The sequence below is a fragment of the Gopherus flavomarginatus genome, chromosome 3 (genome assembly GCF_025201925.1).
Source record: "Gopherus flavomarginatus isolate rGopFla2 chromosome 3, rGopFla2.mat.asm, whole genome shotgun sequence".
Classification (NCBI taxonomy): Eukaryota; Metazoa; Chordata; order Testudines; family Testudinidae; genus Gopherus; species Gopherus flavomarginatus.
The window spans coordinates 80,017,242-80,035,863 of record NC_066619.1 but is presented as its reverse complement, the minus strand read 5'-3'; positions in this window follow the sequence as shown (position 1 = coordinate 80,035,863).

The following is an 18,622-nucleotide window of genomic DNA, read 5'->3' as shown; positions in this document are numbered from 1 at the left end:
AGTAACCTGAATATCTCAGATCTCTTCCTAACCTTCTACAGTAAATAGCAAAGCATTAGCTTTGTGTGCACCTTAGGATCCAGCCTTTAATTATATCTTTCCCATGTTTACATGAACTTTAGTTTGCTTTTCAAAAGCCTCATGGAACAATTCCTGCAGCTGACCTGTGTGTAGTGGTGAATTTCTTCATAAAGTGAGTATTGATGAGCTGAAAAGTTCAGTGAACAGGAAAATTCTGCTGCTTTTATTGCCAGTGTGACAGGTTACTTTATTACCATGCCTTTCACAGCAATTTAACAGTTACCCTGGTAACGGATTCAGTGAGGTAATGGGATCACAGGCATTAGAGAAGAGGAAAGGCTAGCTATGAGAGAAAACCATCTGCTGGCTTATGTTCTCGGGGCTGTTTGCTCACTAAGAGCTCCTGACAATCATTGTACTTGTATGTAAATGAGGCGGGTTAAACCACAGGCCTGCCCTATTTAGTTGTACTCTGGTGATTTGTCTTTCTAATTCTATTGAAATAATAATCAGGATTTGTTTCTGATTAATTAACTAACCTTTTGGTAAAAAGATTAGATAACGAAATTGCTGCCTATTCAGAGATAATGAGATTTTTATTACTCTGTCAAAAGGGGGAAAAAAGTACATTGATGTGTCACCAGCCACCATGTCAAGAGAGGAAAATAAAGATTTAAATCTTTGTCAGACATTTATTTTCCTCCACAGATTAAGTGTGTACTTAATTCCACGGGAACACATCATCTTCTTTAAAGCATTTATGAAGAGCTTTTAGAACAGCAAATAAAGCAATAAACACATTATAGTCCAGGACGTTTTTGGTGCTAATTTGTTTAAAAAAATGTCTCCTAATGGAAGAGAAACACTTAGAGATTCAGAAATCTGCCTGTACTGTGTGGGTGTATTTATATAAGTGTGAGAGTGTGAAGAAAGCAGTAAAATCTCAGTGTGAGCACTTTAAAATAACATATGTAAATAGGCTCTTTTATACCCTGCCGTACAGATATACCTAATAACTGTAGTAAATTCATCTATCTTCAAGAGTTTTATCTCTTTGTATAAAATGCCAGTCTTTCGCCGACATAGGTGGAAATAATTACCATAAATAAAATAGAAATGTAAACATATTGTTCAGCACCTTTCATTGAAAGGATCTCAGTGCTTCACAAGGTGCTCAGTGCTACCCAAGACTGTAAGACAGTGAACAAGTGGCTGAGCAGAGTCTGGAAGCCAGGTGCCCTGAGTAAAAGTCGTGTACTCTAACCAGTAGATTTCCAGCCCTTATTCGGTTATTCTAACTGAATTAACAGAACCAGAAAGTGAAACTTTTTTTAGCTAGCAGTTGTCACCTGAAAATCATCAGTGAATATCAACTGGGCTGAGTGGGATTTTTTACTTCGGCGGTGATCTAGCCTTCAAGACTCATTTTGTGTCTGGAGCCACACAAAATACAGCCTATGTTATGCCATTTCTTCAAAACACATGCATTGCTAAATAAGTGGCAGATGCATAAATATTTTGGAGCATTTTGTAATCTCTTGCATCATGACACATAATGTGAAGTATAATATAAATTTAAATTATTAGTGAATGGAATTGGAATGTCTACACATTGTTATTGTGCCAAATAACTCTTGGGTGTTTTTTTTTTTAAATTTACGACAGTCACAATTAAAGCCGCAGCCCTGTAAACTTTAATTCAGTTACTGTAATTCCTTAATTAATAAATCACTAGAAAGAAATGTGATAGTATATTTCCTGTCATGCATACAAAGCAAGGGAAAATATAGGACATAGCAGAGCATTTTGCTGAAGTGGAGTTAATGAATGCGCTTTCAGATTTGATGCGACACTTACATTGGTGACATTTGGTGGGCTCTATTGCTTTTACTTTTATACATTAACATGAAAGGCTTTCATATTCTGAAAGTCTGTGTTTCTCCACAGTGGTGTGTATGTCTGAAAGCTAATCAGAAACTCGACCCACTTAGGAAAAAAACAAACAAACAAAAAAACCTTTACTACATAAATCTGATGCTGAGCCTGTTCCTACCCTGTCACCATATCTTGTGGTTTTCTCCTCAGTTTGTGGTTACTTCACATTACAACCATTCCTTTCTCCCTGGCTTAGTTCATATTGCAGCCCTGGCAGAGAATAGAAATCAAAAAGCTTTCTTCTGCTAAAAGAAACGCATTCTCCCGTAAAAATTCTTATGTTTCTGATCCTTGATAAGGAAAGCATGTTTCTGGGATGCTACCAGCTGATAAGCTTTCTCTTGCCCTATCTTTTTTCCCAAGGTGAAATTTAGGATTAATATTAGTGATTATTAAAATTAGGAAATTGTTTTATTGAATGATTTCAGTAAAGAATAAGTATAGTTTTCCTGTTTTCCTTTTTCCAGACAATGACATCTGCAGCTCTACATTTTCATGAAATGACTATACTTAACAAAAACATTACTTCATTTTTATGGTATTTCTTTTGTGCCTAGGAGCTACCCTGTAATTGTTCACTTCAATTACAACATTACTATTTTAAACTGAAACCCATTTTATCTGCATGCCAGCTTTTTATTTGTTTTACCAACTATATCTATTTCCATTACTGCAAGGCTGATGGTTTGTCTCAAGAGGAAATCAAATCCATTAATTCAGAAATTTCAAGCACGGCTGGCTCTGCCATAAGCAGCATTTCTTATGCTAATAGCAAATGTGCTGAGACTGAAAAGAACTGACACAGCTCTGGTTTTTATCATAACTTAAGCATTTATGTAAAAAGGCAAATCGAATAGTACAAGGAAACGGTAAGTGTTTTATATAATTCACTTTACTGAGTTCTGCACAGGGCCTTAGTCTGTGCAACAGTGGTTTTTCACGTTGCCAGTGTTTTTAACTTAATGGACATTTTGGGTAAGATTTTGATTGTGGTTACCCCAGTGTATGTCTGAAGTACTTCGACTGACTATAGTGGAGTTACTTTTGATTTACTTTGGAATTAGAATTGAGATCAGAATCTGTCTCTTTCTATTGAGCCAGAATACCAGCCCACAATCACAAGAGACCAATCAGATTCATGTGTACACATATGTAGACAGATATACACACAGAGAGAACTTGAGGAGAGAAAGAGCAGAATTTGGGTTCATTTAAAAGGTAATTTAGGTATTTCCAGGAAAGGACAGCCCCTCTCCCCCTCCCCCCAATGCCCCACAAATGTAAACCCCCTTCCCTCCTGTCTCCTCCTCATTTAATGCACTTAGTTCTTTTGTATTACATGGATTGTGTTCAATTAGATAGCTTAACAAGATAAACTGACTTTGACCCAGAAAAAACAAACCTGATTGCTGCTGAGTTCTCATAAGCGTTTCCAGGCATTGTGACCTGTTTATGTCAAAGCAAAGTGTAAGAGGTCCCCATCATGAGGTCTGAATCAGTTTCTGAGATCTTAAAAAAAAAAAAAAAAGACAGAAAGCACTCTACCTTCTTTGCCCTCCATTTTCGCTGCAAAACCTTTCAGTGCTGTAAATCAGATCTCATTGGGAGCTCTTATACACTGGCTGCCGATAAGCTCTTGAGAAGTAGACAGGGCTTTTAGGAATTGCTGAACCATGAAGCTGACCTGCTTAGTGTTTTGTTGTAGGCTATTAAATCCAGGATTGGTGTTTTAAGATGATTCTGCTTTCTTCTTCCCTTGGCCTGGTTAAGCAACTCTACCCCCAGCTCATTATTTAGCTGATTAAAATAAAAACCAGAAAGAGGAACCTGCTGTTTGTGAATTCTACCGTCACCCATCAAATTAATGAGAGTGACTTACGCTGACGTACTTTATGGGCTTTAGCGATTTGACACTAGTTTTGCAGCTAAGAAAAGCTTTACTAACTGTACATACCACTCTGCTTTTGTTGGCAGGGGAATGTGATTCTTTTTCTCCAAAAACAAACTCTAAAACTTTTGTAAAGATGCATTATTTGGTTGACACGTTGTAAAAGGATCCCGGTTGTTTAGCACAAGTTCTCTTCATTTTTTTGTCAACAGTTATGCACCAAAAGGCTTGGTTGACATGGTAAATGAATATATTTTAAATTGTAATACCTTCTTAAGTCTTGCCCAGTGTTGTAAATATGGCCATTTGTTTTTTCACCATGCCTGTTACTAGCCAATTAGAAATGTGCCGATCATTTGCACAAATCCTTCATACTGAGAGAAGTTAAATGTGCTGTTTTATTTTTCCTGTGTTTGACGAGTGTTAACAAGACCAGTGTTTTAAAAAACCCATATCAACTAAGGCTCCATAGCTGTTGCTGCGGAGTCAAGGAAAAACCACCGGGTGAGTAAGTTCATTGGGTTTTGTGTACATATGCGTGCATGCTTATGTGTGTGACATACACAGAGAGAGAACCCCAGTGAAACATACTAAAAAATAAAACCACAGTGAACTTGGATATGTGTCACCCACTGCATAAGCTTTAAGGCTGAAGGAGATAAATTAAAGTCTGAAGAGAAAAAGAGAGACACTTAAAGCCAGAGATGGACCTATACTGCAGAGTTCAACTCTGAAGCCAATTTTTGCAAGGTCTGGGTATTTGGAGTTTAAAGGAATCTAAGTATTGTTTTAGGTCTGCTGTATTTAAGCATTAGTCCAAATCAACTCCAGTAAAATTAAGGGAACTCTTTCCACAGACTTTAACGTGTTTTGGATTGCCCAGTTTATTCTGAGAATCTCAAAATTTGAATTTGTTAAAATATAATCTATGTCATCATAATATGATCTAAAATGGATATTTCTCTTTTTAACTTACAATTTGGGAGAAAGCTGTGAGAATTAAACAAATATACACCACAAAAATAGCTATACCAAACAATGCAGTATATCATGTTATAATAAAAATGGAATTCAGTTATATATCATGCATCCAATTATTTGTGTGCAATTTGTTTTCAGAAAATGTTATTGCTCAACCCTTTTCCCATCCTCCCACCTGCCGTGTCTGTTTTTTTCCCTTTGGTTGGTTGGTTGGTTTGTTGGATTTTTTGTGGTTTCTTTTAGAATACAAATCAAGGCTCAAAAACTCAGTTCCAGTAGTTGGTTCAGTCAAAGAGAGGTTTTTCTGGGTCTCTTTCTAATTTTGGAAGCTGTATATAGGCCATACTGTATTTTCTGCTTCCTAGGTTATACAAGTTTTGTCTCCTTCTCTTTATTTTATAGGACTACATTTCACTGCAAGCCTAATATGTGCATTCAAGCTTGCAATGAGCAAGCTTATAAGGCAGTAAGATCACAGGCTTAGAGGGGTGGGAGGTTGTTTACCAGGGTTCACACAACTCTGATGCTCAATTTTCTGCTGTTCTCTGGATCTAGAGAACACTAAAATAATAATGCTAATAGAACACAGTAGTAACTTAAGAGCTATATTTTACTGGGACTTTTTCACACTTAATGCGAAAAGAAAACGTATTATTTTTATAATTGTGCAGGGCAAATGCAGAGAAATGTAGACTGTTACTATAGTAATAATTCATTTCTGACACTGTAGCCATAAATTATTATACTGGTATTACGTAAACCAACTGACTTAGAACAGCAGTAGTTTTTTAATGTCATTATTTCCAATTTAGTTGATATAGTTCCTCTATTAATGATCAGTCTTGTAACTAACGTTTTCAGCTTCAAAATTATCTGTTTAATCAGAAATGCAATTTTCATGTATTCAGATAATTTAATTTGGATAAAAGATAATAATTATTGTCACTCCTTTAGATTTATTATTCAAAAGATCCTATTTCTGGATCTAAGCTTCTTTAACAAAACTTGAAAAATACAATCAACTTAATCGGCATAACTTAACCTCATAGAAAAACAAACAAAAAAACCCAAACGAAACACATTTGTAATCTTACATAACATAATATCCTACTCTTTCTCCAGAATTTGTAGCCTTCATGCAGTTCTAACCTTCCTGAAAGCTTGAGAAAGAGCATAGCTTATGCTGTGTACTTTGACAGTCTATAGATTCAAGCTATTTTGTATCATAGAAATGGAGAGTAAGTAGTGGGCCAGTGATAGAGAAAGCCCCACCAGCTGGGGAGGGGACTGCAGTTTGAATGCACTGGTTGATCACAATTGCAGTAGCATCACGTGGGAAGAAAGGTAGTCTCTCAAATAGGCAGATCCTAAACTATTTAGTTGTTTTATTTATTCAGATATATACAATATTTATGGATGAGCAGGTCTTTGCACACGGAAGTGAATCAATATTTCTCATATGATTTTTAAATTCATTGGGTCAGATTCATTCCTGGAGCAAATATAGAGAGCAAACCATCTCTGATGAAAACCTGTGTAGATACTTACTATGGCCCTGCTACTACAAAAGCTTACAAACATGTAAATACTGTAAGTACTGCTATTGAGGCCAATGGAACTACTCAGTAAAGCTGGTTGGGAATTTTTGAATTAAATCTTTTTTTGTTGGAAATCGCCAATTTGTCAGAACTAAGCCAAAGAGTTGGTTTCAATGAATTTCCTATTTTTTTAAAAAAACTATAATAGCTGAAAAGGAGCTTAATGGTTCATTAGACTTTGTGTGCGCCACCTGCACAGAGGTAAATTTCACCCTATATATTTAAACAAGATATTTTATTCTCCCTTATGTTGACCTTCAGGACCACCAAAGTAATACCTAACTGTATAACAGTAGCATCTAGTGACTAGTGCACAAGAATATCCCTTTGCTAAGTTAGTCAGCAATAGCCAATCTACTGTAAAGCTATTTACATAATACCTTAGGGGTCTTTTCTTACATCAGTGCACATGCAGAATTCTCATTAACATTAATGGAAGGTATGTGCAGGCGTGAAAATAAAAAGACTCCCTATTTAGGAATAATGGAAGATCAGGCACTTGTGGCTCGTGAAAGGTGGTGACAACCACATTTACTTTGAAACCAATGGAGAAAAATAAAACTATGTGAAATGGAAATGAAGTTAACTTATAGTTTGAAATATTGCATAGCATTCTGTGGAACATCATAATGGTTTTACCCCTATTATTTTACTGCAAAATGGGCACAGTAATTTAAAAGAAGCTCTGGTGGTTTATGGTAGATGTATGAGCAAGAATGCTCAGCTCTGGCTACTCCTGATTTCCAACCTTCCATGGCATGACATTTTGCTAAAACACATACATCAGAGTGATTTTGGTCACTAGTTTAAATGAGCACAATTGTTGTGGGTAAGAATCTCTCAGTTTATACATTTCACAGTTTGATAACTTTGACTTCCATGGCAATAAAAATTTTAGTAGGGAAGACTTTATATAGGCACTGGGAGGGAGAATCTGTACATATTTGTGCATCTTTGTATTCCTCCAAAGAACAGAGATTATGTCCCTGTATGAATGTGCATAGTTCTCATAGTTCTTTCTGCATAACATCTCTAAGATACAGCCTTTTTTTATCCACCCACAGCTAGAGTTCTCATCCGAACTCTTATCATCTTCTGTCTCAATTGCTGCAGCATCTTTTTCTCTGATCTTGACAAATACAATCTTGGTCTGCTCATAGCCATTCAGAATGCTGCTGAAAAGAGCGTTTTCCAAACCTATGGCTTTGACCATATTTCCCCTCTTTTGCATCCCTCCACTGTCTACACCTTCTGTGTTCCATCAGATGTAAGCTGCCTATCTTCACTTTCAAGGCCATTCATTCTATCTCCATTCAACCTTTTATCTCTTATTTTCTATCGAGATGTGGACTCCTGATGCCAGTCTCCATTGCCCACTTGTTAAATTTTGAAACAAGCACCTTCATGCTTTCTTCCAAGCTGCTCCCTCACACTTGGGAAAAGCTCCTCCAAAACATCGGCAAAGCTACCTCATTATCCACATCTACATTATCCCTCCTGAAAACTCTCCTTTGATGCGATGCCTACAAAGAATGACAATAGCAAGGCTGCTGGTGCTCTGAGACCACTGCCTATCATGCTGACCAATATTGTGTCATTACTCCTTCCTCTCCCACAGAACAGAACATGAGCACCAGTCTTCTTCCCCAGGCAGATAGCTATTGAATTCAATAGGAGTCCTTTGTTTGACCCCAGTGGGCTTTCAGTTAGATCTATGGTAAGCAGAGGATTCATTGCAGAGGAGTGGAGGACAAGTGGATAAATTCCAGGCTAGGATTTACTTAAGATTGTAAGGTAAAAAAGTGTTATCTTAATAATTCTGCACTAGTTTCAGACAAGAATAGGGTTTCTTTAGTCAGATAAATCTCTTGGAATAATTTGTTTAAGAGTTAACGATTGAGAGATCTTCCTTTAACAATCAGATAAAAATGATCTGAACTAGTCAATGGCTTAAGGAATACACTTACACACATAATAAACAGCTGGTTCTTATCTGATTGACAGAGATAAAACTACTAGAAGAGTTGCTTTAAAATTTTCAAAAGTGACTAGTGAACCTAAGTCCATTTTCAATTCACTTTAGCATTTAGGAACCAAAATCCCATTGACTTTCAAAGGGCCAGATTTGGGGCACCTGAAGATGTAAACATGTGCCTACTGGAAGTTTCAAAATCACCTAGCTACCTAAATTCCATTGATTTAGCACTTTGAAAACTCAATCATTGATTTATATTATAAACATGAACTTAAAAATGAGAACTTTATTGTTGACAACTTGGAGAATTTTCTTTTAACATTCAAAACAAGCTTCAAAACATTCATGTTGGTTTTGAAACATGCAACTAAGGAGAGGCATTACTGGGCCAGGGAGACCTCACCCCTCAGAAGCTGCCAGGCAATCCTCATGTGGACAGCACGGTTTAAAAAGGTACCAGTAGGGCAGAGGGGAAGGAATTACAGGCTGCACCAGGAAGTGAGGTTGATGCCTGGCGCTGTGGGAAGAGTGACTACAGCATTGAAAAGGCCAGTTTGGAAGTGGTGATCCCTTCCTCCCCCTCTTATTTGGAGTTGGGAACCCAAGAGAGGTCCTGAATGAGGGGATCTGGCAGAGTAGGCTGATACTGCTAAGATTGTGACCATGCCTCAACTGGAGGAGCTACAGCCTGGAAGGAAGCATAACTTGGGTAGGACCAATGAGTGCTCTGGACACCACAACATATGTCCCAGAGGGAGCATAACTTGTGTAGGACCAATGAGTGCTCTGGACACCACAACATTCCTTTAGGGCCCTGGGTGGGGACCTGTTGGGGCTCTAGGTGTTGACCATGGATCAGCTTATGATTTGCTCACAGACTTGCCACTGAAAAATATTGCTTTGTGTGTTAGGTATTCAAAATTAAAAATCTGAATTGTGTTGCTTGAATTCATAGGTCGTATGCTATGATCTTTCACTAAATAAGCATAATTCTTAAAATACAGGAGAGGTGCAGTTCTTACAATTGGACATTTGAAAACCACTTTTCATGAATATTGTGCAATACCTGGTTTTGTACATTCAACTGTGTTTTAGTGAATACAGAAGGGCCTTAAAGACAAGCAAAGGAAATTCATCGTAAAGTTCCAATGAATGTGAATAATTTTTAGCAGTATTCACTCAGCCATTTGGGAATCTTTAGAAAGACTGCTTTACATCCAAGTTGTTACTCTGTAGAAAAAATGTATTTCTGCAATAGCTAGCTATGTTTGAATATCTGATGTAGCCCTTTCCTAGCGATGTGGCTCAGACCTTTGCTCTAGCATTTGCTACATGCAGTGGCTTTTCCCCTGTCCCCTCATGGATTGGATCCTGTTATTTTTTTGATGCCTGGTGCCTCCACCCAAAGTGACTCCTCATTGTTCCTGAGATACAGGAGGTGCTGTCCCTTGGGAAAATGAATAACACTACCACTGCTGGCAAGGAGTATAAAACCCAGTAGACAAGCAACAGTAAAGTACTTGAACACAAACCCCAGCAAAGACATGACACACCCAAACGTAACAATATAACAAAAGCGGGACTTTATAGGGAGCAGGAAAATAGGATCTGGGGAAAGATAGGGTTAAGGTTAACTAATGAGTATGAACACCTCAACAAATTTACCACTTCACAACACTCACAAGTCTTCCTTACCCCCAGTTCCCTCCCTGGCACCTTCTCCAGGCAGCTGGCAGGGCCGGCGCTTCCATTTAGTGACCTTGGCGGTCGCCTAGGGTGCCAGGATTTGGGAGGGCGGCATTTTGCCACCCTTGGCAGCAATTCAGCGGCGGGGGGTCCTTCTGTGCTCTGGGTCGTCATCGGCAATTCTGCGGCGGGTCCTTCACTCGTTCCGGGACCCGCCGCCGAAGTGCCCCGAAGACCGGGAGCGCAAAAGGACCGCCCCCCCCCCGCTGCAGAATTGCCGCCAAAGACCGGGAGCGCAGATGGACCCCCACCTAGGATGCCAAAAACCCTGGCACTGCTCCTATGTGCTGGGAATAAGTCTAGAATTCAGTGCTGTGAACACTGGCTGACTTTAAAAAAGTCTTTGCCTCTGAGTGGACTTCCTGGTCCGTAGGCAGCACTAGGTAAGATCTTTGCTATCTGGATGCTGGACTCTGCAAGGCTGGAACTGTTTTATTTAGATCTCACAGCAGGTCAACGATGCCATTTGTAGGGATGGGGAGTTAATCAGACACTCCCTGCACTCTATTCTACTTCTCTCTCCACTCAAAACTGAAACAAAAATTGGGATGAAGGCTCACTTTGATCCAATTTGGTTTTAGAAAATGAGAACAAAAATCAACTTTCCTATCAAGTTAAAAATGGCCCACCCCAGCAAAGATATATCCTGGAGTTTGAAATTTGGGGGAAACGTGACAAACTGTTTGCTAGAGACGCAAAGGACTAGTATGAAAGGGGATCATCTTGCTTAATTCAAAGCCTGTAGCTAACTTTAGGTTGGCTTAGTGGGACTTTCTTTAGTGTCATTGTAAGTTAGTATTGTTTTGTTTGCTGCGTTTTATTATATGATTTTCTCTGTACCTTCTGTTTTTATATAGGGCAGTCTGAACTGGAAATGAAGAATATTAAATTGAAATACTCACTGCTGGAGAGTCTTGTAGAGAAGAAACCTAAATTCTGACCTCAGAGGAAGTGAATGAGGAATGGAGGTAATGGGGCCCAGTCAGAAATAAGGAACAATGATTCCCATGTTAAAATGTTTCCAAATAGGGAGTGGCGCAGGGACATCTGAATAATCTGACCATTACTTGGCTTTGTGGCAGTTTTTAAAGAGAATACATTTATGTTAGTTATCTTTTATCAGTAAGGTATATATTGCTTATCAGAACATTTGGCTTTTATATCAGGCATATGATCAAAAGGATTATAGTTTCAAATGGATTTGTCTGTAGTCTATTACTGAGGGTACACCTGCACCCATAGTATACAATTTTTAGGTCTGTTTTCCCTTCTGCTATATGTACATTCGTTATAAAATATAAATATATTATTCCCAAATCACCAAGAAAGACAGTCCATATATTTCAGGGAAATCACTCCTCAAGAAATGAAACATCAACTAAGGTTTGAAATGATTGTTCAGAAACTACTGCAATGCAAATCTTTCATAACAAAACCCCAAATCAGGCAAATCTTGGGAATTCTAATCAATTATCTAGAATCACAAACCTGATATCTTTTTCAAAACAGCAACAAAAAGGGGGAGTGGCAAGGAGTTAGATTTTCAAAGGGGGAAGAGGAGAATCTCAGGTGTCCAAGCAGAAGAAATAAGTCAGTCAACATCTTCCATTTGTCTGTGTTGAACAGGTCACAATGTCTGCAATGCTAGCTGGTATATTAGTAAAACTATTCATACTGTGTTAAAGCATATTTATCACGTGTCCTTTGGGCCTCCATGGTGGCTAAGGGTAGTGATGGGAAAACCCCAAAAGGTTCAGAGTTCAGTTTCAATGTGCAAAGCATCGAAACACTTTGGAGTTTATTTTAATCATCTGAACTTTCTGAAACCCCAGCCTTCTTCCCTGGATTGAGAATTTCACTGCTGCATCCCATTATTTTGAGCCCTTTAAACTTTACAAGCACTCTGAAGTTAATGTGCTACAGGGATTTTATCATCCCTGATCTCACTAATTGCTGTGAGCAAACATTGTTTGCTCCATGCTGTTCATGGCACTTTTAATGTTCTGTGAGGTTAATGTTTCTTAGCCTTTGAAAGTTCTTTGTTCTTGTTTACCTGCCTGAAGTTTGACAATGTCTGAGGGGAAAGTGGTGACAGTGACTTTCACAGTTTGTGCTAGGCTCCTCTGAACTGACGCCTTATGGAACAGCTTCTCCTTCTTCCTCTTTGATAGGTCAGATGCTGATTATCTACTACAGAGGATTTCATAAATGCTTTCTAAGGATAATTGAGAAGTGTACATGCACTTAGATTCTTCATCACAAAGAGTAGCTTCATTATGTAATAAAACAGTGAGTCTGACTTTTAAATGAACTAAAGGTAAGGTAGCAGAGTTCTATGGCACCTTATAGACTAACAGACGTATTTGTTGATTACAGATTGCTCTCGCCCCTCGCTCCACCGATATGGCCACCAGGTGCCCGTTATCTACCGGGTAATGAGCGTTGGAATAGGGCGGAGGTTTGATCACTGGATGCCCTGGGGGGGGGGGTGACAAGTGCCCAAGGGTAGTGACGGGGATAACGCAAGCAATCAGTCGTAGTGTTAAAGATTGAGGATTTATTAAATGAGTCACAGATAAGGATAAGGGACCACACGATTAGTTACAACTTGGGCTTACAATATAATACTAGAACAAATAACACAAACACTACAATTACAAATAGAAGCTGGCCCTGGTATTTTTCTAAGTCCCAGTAATTATTCAGGTCGTCCCAGGGGTTAGTAAAAGTGATATTGGTGCTATTAGTAATCATAAATGCAGCAACTAATCTTATTAAACACAAATTGCGAGGCTCAACTGGTCCCCCTTGCGTTCAAGGTTTCCTGGTCAACGGGTTTCCCCTAGCAGGAGCCTTGGGGCGGCTGGAACCAGTCTTTGCCTCTTATCTAGCAGCACAGATATACAGATATCCTTAACAGCTAATTCTACTTACACATACAAACCACAAAAGTTTCATTACGGCCGGCAAGCTGTCAGGCTTCAGGAAACGCGTGAGCCTGGGAGAGACTGCAGGGTGATCAGGCCTGGATACGGTTCGACGGGAATTCGTGTTCTCTCCACCCGTCCCCGGGAGGGGGCCGACAATATATAACGAATTTTTCGTCATAATTTATGATAAGCCAATTGCGGGGTCGCGAGTGGCTCATGCCCATACAAGGGAGGCAATCGGGCCCCAGCATCTCTACCCAGGAAGCGACTGTCGTGGGGGAACTTCCCCTCCTCAGGTCGGCCGACCGCAAGGTGCTGTTTCCTGTTACAAGTTCTGCTTTCTGAGCAGCTATGTGATCAGTGGCAGTTCTGGGGGCTGGGGGAAAATTCCGTTGGGGGGTGGAGGCCGGAGCACCTGTTGTCTGGCCCTGGGGCCCAACTTGGGGGTCTAACAGTATTGAAGCATGAGCTTTCGTGGGTGAATACCCACTTCATCAGATGCATGTAGTGGAAATTTCCAGGGGCAGGTACATATATGCAAGCAAGAAGCAGGCTAGAGATAATGAGATTAGTTCAACTGCTAGAAGAAGGCCTCATCCTCCCTGATTGAACTAACTTTGTTATCTCTAGCCTGCTTCTTGCTTGCATATATATACCTGCCCCTGGAAATTTCCACTACATGCATCTGATGAAGTGGGTATTCACCCACGAAAGCTCATGCTCCAATATGTCTATTAGTCTATAAGGCACCACAGGACTCTTTGCTGCTTTTACAGATCCAGACTAACAAGGCTACCCCTCTGATACTAAAGATAAAGGAATCTTAAGGCCAGGTTCACTCCAGTGCCAAGCAAGTTATGCTTTTCTGATTCTCATTTGTACCCAGCCCAGCCCATTGAAGTAAGCTGAAGCCTTCTGCCCTAATTTACACCAGCTTTCTGAGGTCCTCATACAACCTTACACCAATTGTGAATTGGCATAGCACAGGTGCACTCCTGCCCTAGCACACATCAACACACCTTCTGCAGCCTTTGCCCTAGGGCATAAGAGGCTGTATAATTGGCATAGAGGCTGTCTACACTAATTTATGCCACCCGAGAGCTTTCCTACAATGGGAGAATTCTCCCTAAGAGCCACATTTCACTGGTTTTGCTCTGACTGAATGGTGCAAAGTGGTTGGAACAGGAGGAGACAATCTGTGCCTTCAAAACTAGGGTTGAAAGAGATTTATAAAGTCATATAATTCATCTCCTAGGCAGTGCAGGGTTATTCCTTAGATTTTGGCTGGCTGTGCACATGAGTGCCAGAGATCAGGAAAGGATCAAGTAACATTTTCCTCTTTGAACCCTCTTGCAGGGGAGAGTTATGATCTCCAGGGAATAGAACCACAAATAAATTCAATTTATTAATTTGTAAATATCAGATACATAACTTCTTGCTGAAGAAAACACAGCTAACATTCAGAATCTGATTCTCAACACCTATGGAAGTCTAAGGATACACAGTCATATGCCTAATTTGGAAATGTGACTATTATGAGCCCTCATAAAAATTTCCACAGGACAGTTATCGAGTGCTCATGCACAATCTCAATAATTTTGCACATAGATTAGATGTATTTTTTCTCACGCAGTTTTGTATATAACCCTGGACTCCTGAATCTTTAAAAAAGATCAGCTGCATCATTTCTATATTTTATCTCTTGTTTTCTGAATTTATGGGCCAGACATTCAGCTGGAGTGAACTAGTATATTTTCATTATATTTAACCGAGGAACCCCTCTGGATCTCTCTTACTGGTAAAACTGGAACCATTATCATTTAAACTTGTCAGGGTTCACAGTATATCAACACAGACAACCTTATTCCTGGCATTTCCTAACTTCTGAGTGCTTGACATTGCAACCTTAATGTTCTTTTAATGCATTTTTTGTATGTAATTTCCTAGAGCTTTTTTGTTTTTGTGGGGTTTTTTTTTTTTAAAAGCAAACTGAAAAAAACAGTAATTCCTTTATAATGCAGTCTCACATGGGTCATCAGATAGGAACCCTGAAGTAACTGGTAGCAGTAGGCTTTATCTTCTCTGTGGACTAGTCATTAATAGTGGATGAGACACACAGGTTGCCTGTGGCTTACATAACTATTTCTTAAACAACAGAATTAATACTGGGAAGCAAGAATTTGGGGCTCTGTTTCTGACTTGAAGGACCTATGGTGTAGTAGTTGAGGAGAAGGGCACAGCTATGCACATAGTTTTGGTATATTTTCAGAAAGATAATGTGGCTAAGTGGATAAGTCTTATCATTCCTGAGGCCTGGGTTTTAAACCCAGCTTTGCCAGAAACAAAGCAACATCTCATTTAACTTCTTTGTATAATGTGTGAATGTTATTTGATCACCTCCTATGGTACAAAAAAACCAAAACAAAACGGTTTGGCCTGATGCAGAGAGGGAGCATGGAAAGTTTCAATCTGATCAGTTAAAGTTGGTCAAAGTTATAAACAACTGAAAATTGGATTTATAATGCAAAGTGTTAAGAAACCTTAACTATAGACATCATTACCAGCTTTTTGGGGGGCTCGTTAAATGCCCTATCCTCATTTTCAATGTCGTGGCAGAAAATAGTTGTTATATATACTTCATTTCCATATGTATACTGCACTGCTTGAGAAAATTAAATGGAAGCTGTTTCTGGGTGGATTTTCTAATATTTATGTTTCTAAAACACTGCATTTTGTGGGTCTGGTGGGAGGAGACCTGTCTAAAGTCCAGATGGGCTAAAAATATGGTTAGGCTTGTGTTTAACTAGGATGTAAACTATGATTCTTTTCCTAGTGCAGTAATTTCTTGTTACAAGTGTTTATTAAAACTAATGTAGTGAATAAAGGCTGTACTGTATGTGCTTAAAACATTTCCACTACTCGTAGGTCTTTATTTGTGATCTATAATATGAGTTTTTTCCTGCTAGCAGACTTAAATTTTTATATCTAACTCTAAAATGTGATACCACTTTAAGTTACAGGGCACAAATATAATTCAAGTACTCTTTTCATATTAACTATTGAACATGCAATTTGGGGGCTGCAATTGTGCCCGTGGTACATGTGCCCTACATTAATGGTAATGGGCGCTAGCTATAGGCATGCCTTGGTAAAACAGGGTGTTTTGGAAATATATTTACAATATAAACAGAAGGTAGTTAAAAAGAAATGATCTACTAAATAAAGACCAATCTAGTTTTCAAATTCTAGAATCTGCTAGATGTGATAATCACATAATCACAGGAATATGTTATTGTTGTTAAGATGTGTGATCCTCAACTGAGGCTTTGCCCTGCAAAATCTTGTGCTTACACCCCTGAGTAGTCCCACTGAGGTCCATGCAAGCATTATACTTGGAGTAAGTGTTTACAAGATGAGGCCTTGGGTTTGGAAGTTCAATTTAGATAAGCTCCCAGAATTCCAGATAGTGATCTCTGAATAATTTGCACTTTGTGAATCTGGAGAACAGTGGTAGAAATCTCATGAGTTGGATTTTTATCACAAAATGTCTATGTCCTGCTGTTGATTATGCCATAATGCAGAAGAATCATGCAAAGCTGACAAAATAATATCTTAAATAAACTCTTTTTTCTATAGTAAGTCTCACATAACAAATGGATGTGTATTTAAGACATGATTTGTATTCTTTAGTACTCGCGGTCACCTGCCTATATTGCTGCTGCTGTTTTACTGTCTTTTGCTGGACACTGCAATTATAATTATAATAATTTCTTCCTCTTCATCTATGCATCCCAGTTATGTGGTAGATCTTGGCATATGTAGAGTACAGATGCCCACCTCCTGAATTAATCTTTCCAGCATTAATATAAAGGCATTAGCTCATCTTCTTTGATACTACCAGCAGATGCCTGTAAATTTGTCTCTTGGGATCATGTAGAACCCCATTACTACTGCCAGTTTGTTGATCTCATCTAATGTTTTCATTAGTTAGGTTCTGTCATATATCAATACACTGTTATATGCTAGAGAAGTTCTTCACAAAGGATGAAAATAAAACACCAAAACCTGAGTTTTGTTCTGGGAAATTTGTGGAGATAGAGGGATGGCAGGAGAGCTTTGTAACATGTCCATCAGTGGCCCTCAGCCTATGGGCTGTAATAGTGGCTGTGGCCCCTTTTCCCTGCCTCCTCCTTAACTTTGTAGACATATTTGAAAACAAGAGTGCGTGCCTCCCAAGCACATGGAGGTGCAAAGACTACCTACATGGCTACTTCCCATGTGCATAGTCACCATGGGATTCCATGGCCCAGGAGTCTTGTGCAGACTCTATGCAAATTGGTGGATCTCACCCAGAGACATAGGCCTTGGCCATCCTTGTAAAGAAAACTGGATCTCTTCCCAGGTCAGTTTCACTTGCCTCAGATCTATTAGTGTACCAGAATTAAAATGTGTAGCCTCTCTAATATGTAATGAATTTGCACATTTTTACCAGGCATGCACAGAAAGCATATGGGTTCCATAACTGATCTCAAAAGTGTTATATCCTGGATTCACTTCCCTCCCTAATGACTGCCACAAGTCTGAGTCTAAAATTAATTCAGTTTGGTCTTTGGTTGTACGGTTTACACTCTCCTTTCAAAGTTGAAAGGATGAACACAGGATGACTTAATTATGGAGAAACAATATTACTAGATACAAATAGATTTACGTTATTTCTACATATGATCATCTGACAACAGAGGAAAACTTGGTGATATAATGTTTTATTTCTTTGAGTCTGAAATAAATGCATTTCAATAACCTTAAATATGATAAACCTACCAAAAGAAGGAAATTCAGAAGTTCAAGTGCTCTTCCAAATTTATTCACAATTTTTTTTTGTCTGGAAGTTACACTTGGAAGTTGGAAATTTCATGAATAGAGACACTTACGAGATTTTTCTGGCACTCAGGTGGACCCAAAATGCTGCTAGAATAACCCTATTTGCATTTCAATACATCTGTTTCTGGTCCACGAAGGAAGGGCAAAGGCATATAAAAGTTTGCTTTTTAAAAAAATCTACCAACTGTAATAATTTAAAACATCAAGCAAGGTTCAGTTTTGGTTTCAAGCAAAAATTCAGACTGAGTCTTATTAAGTAAAACTATTAGTCCATCCTTATTCATAGCATCATCCATATATTTAAGGACTGTATTATAAGTGCAATAGGGGGAGCTCAGGTAAGAGTTTTAACCTTAACTTTAATTTTTCTTGTTACGTTGGTTTGTCCTCCTTAATATTACTCCAAAAAACTATGCTAAGTTCAGGGCCTGTAATTTTGGCCTATCCTTACAGAACCAAAGTTCTGCATTAAAACAAATGTTCATGGCCCCCAAATTACAACCTTCTGAAAAATTGAGTTTATAATGGCAGACTTTAACACAACTTTAACTCTAGTGTCGTGATCAAGAATTGCTTTATTATTATTTTGCTTTCAAGTGTTCGCAATCAAATTTCTTAAGTAGAATCTTTGCAAAGAAAGTTATATTTTTTGTTACATATCATTATA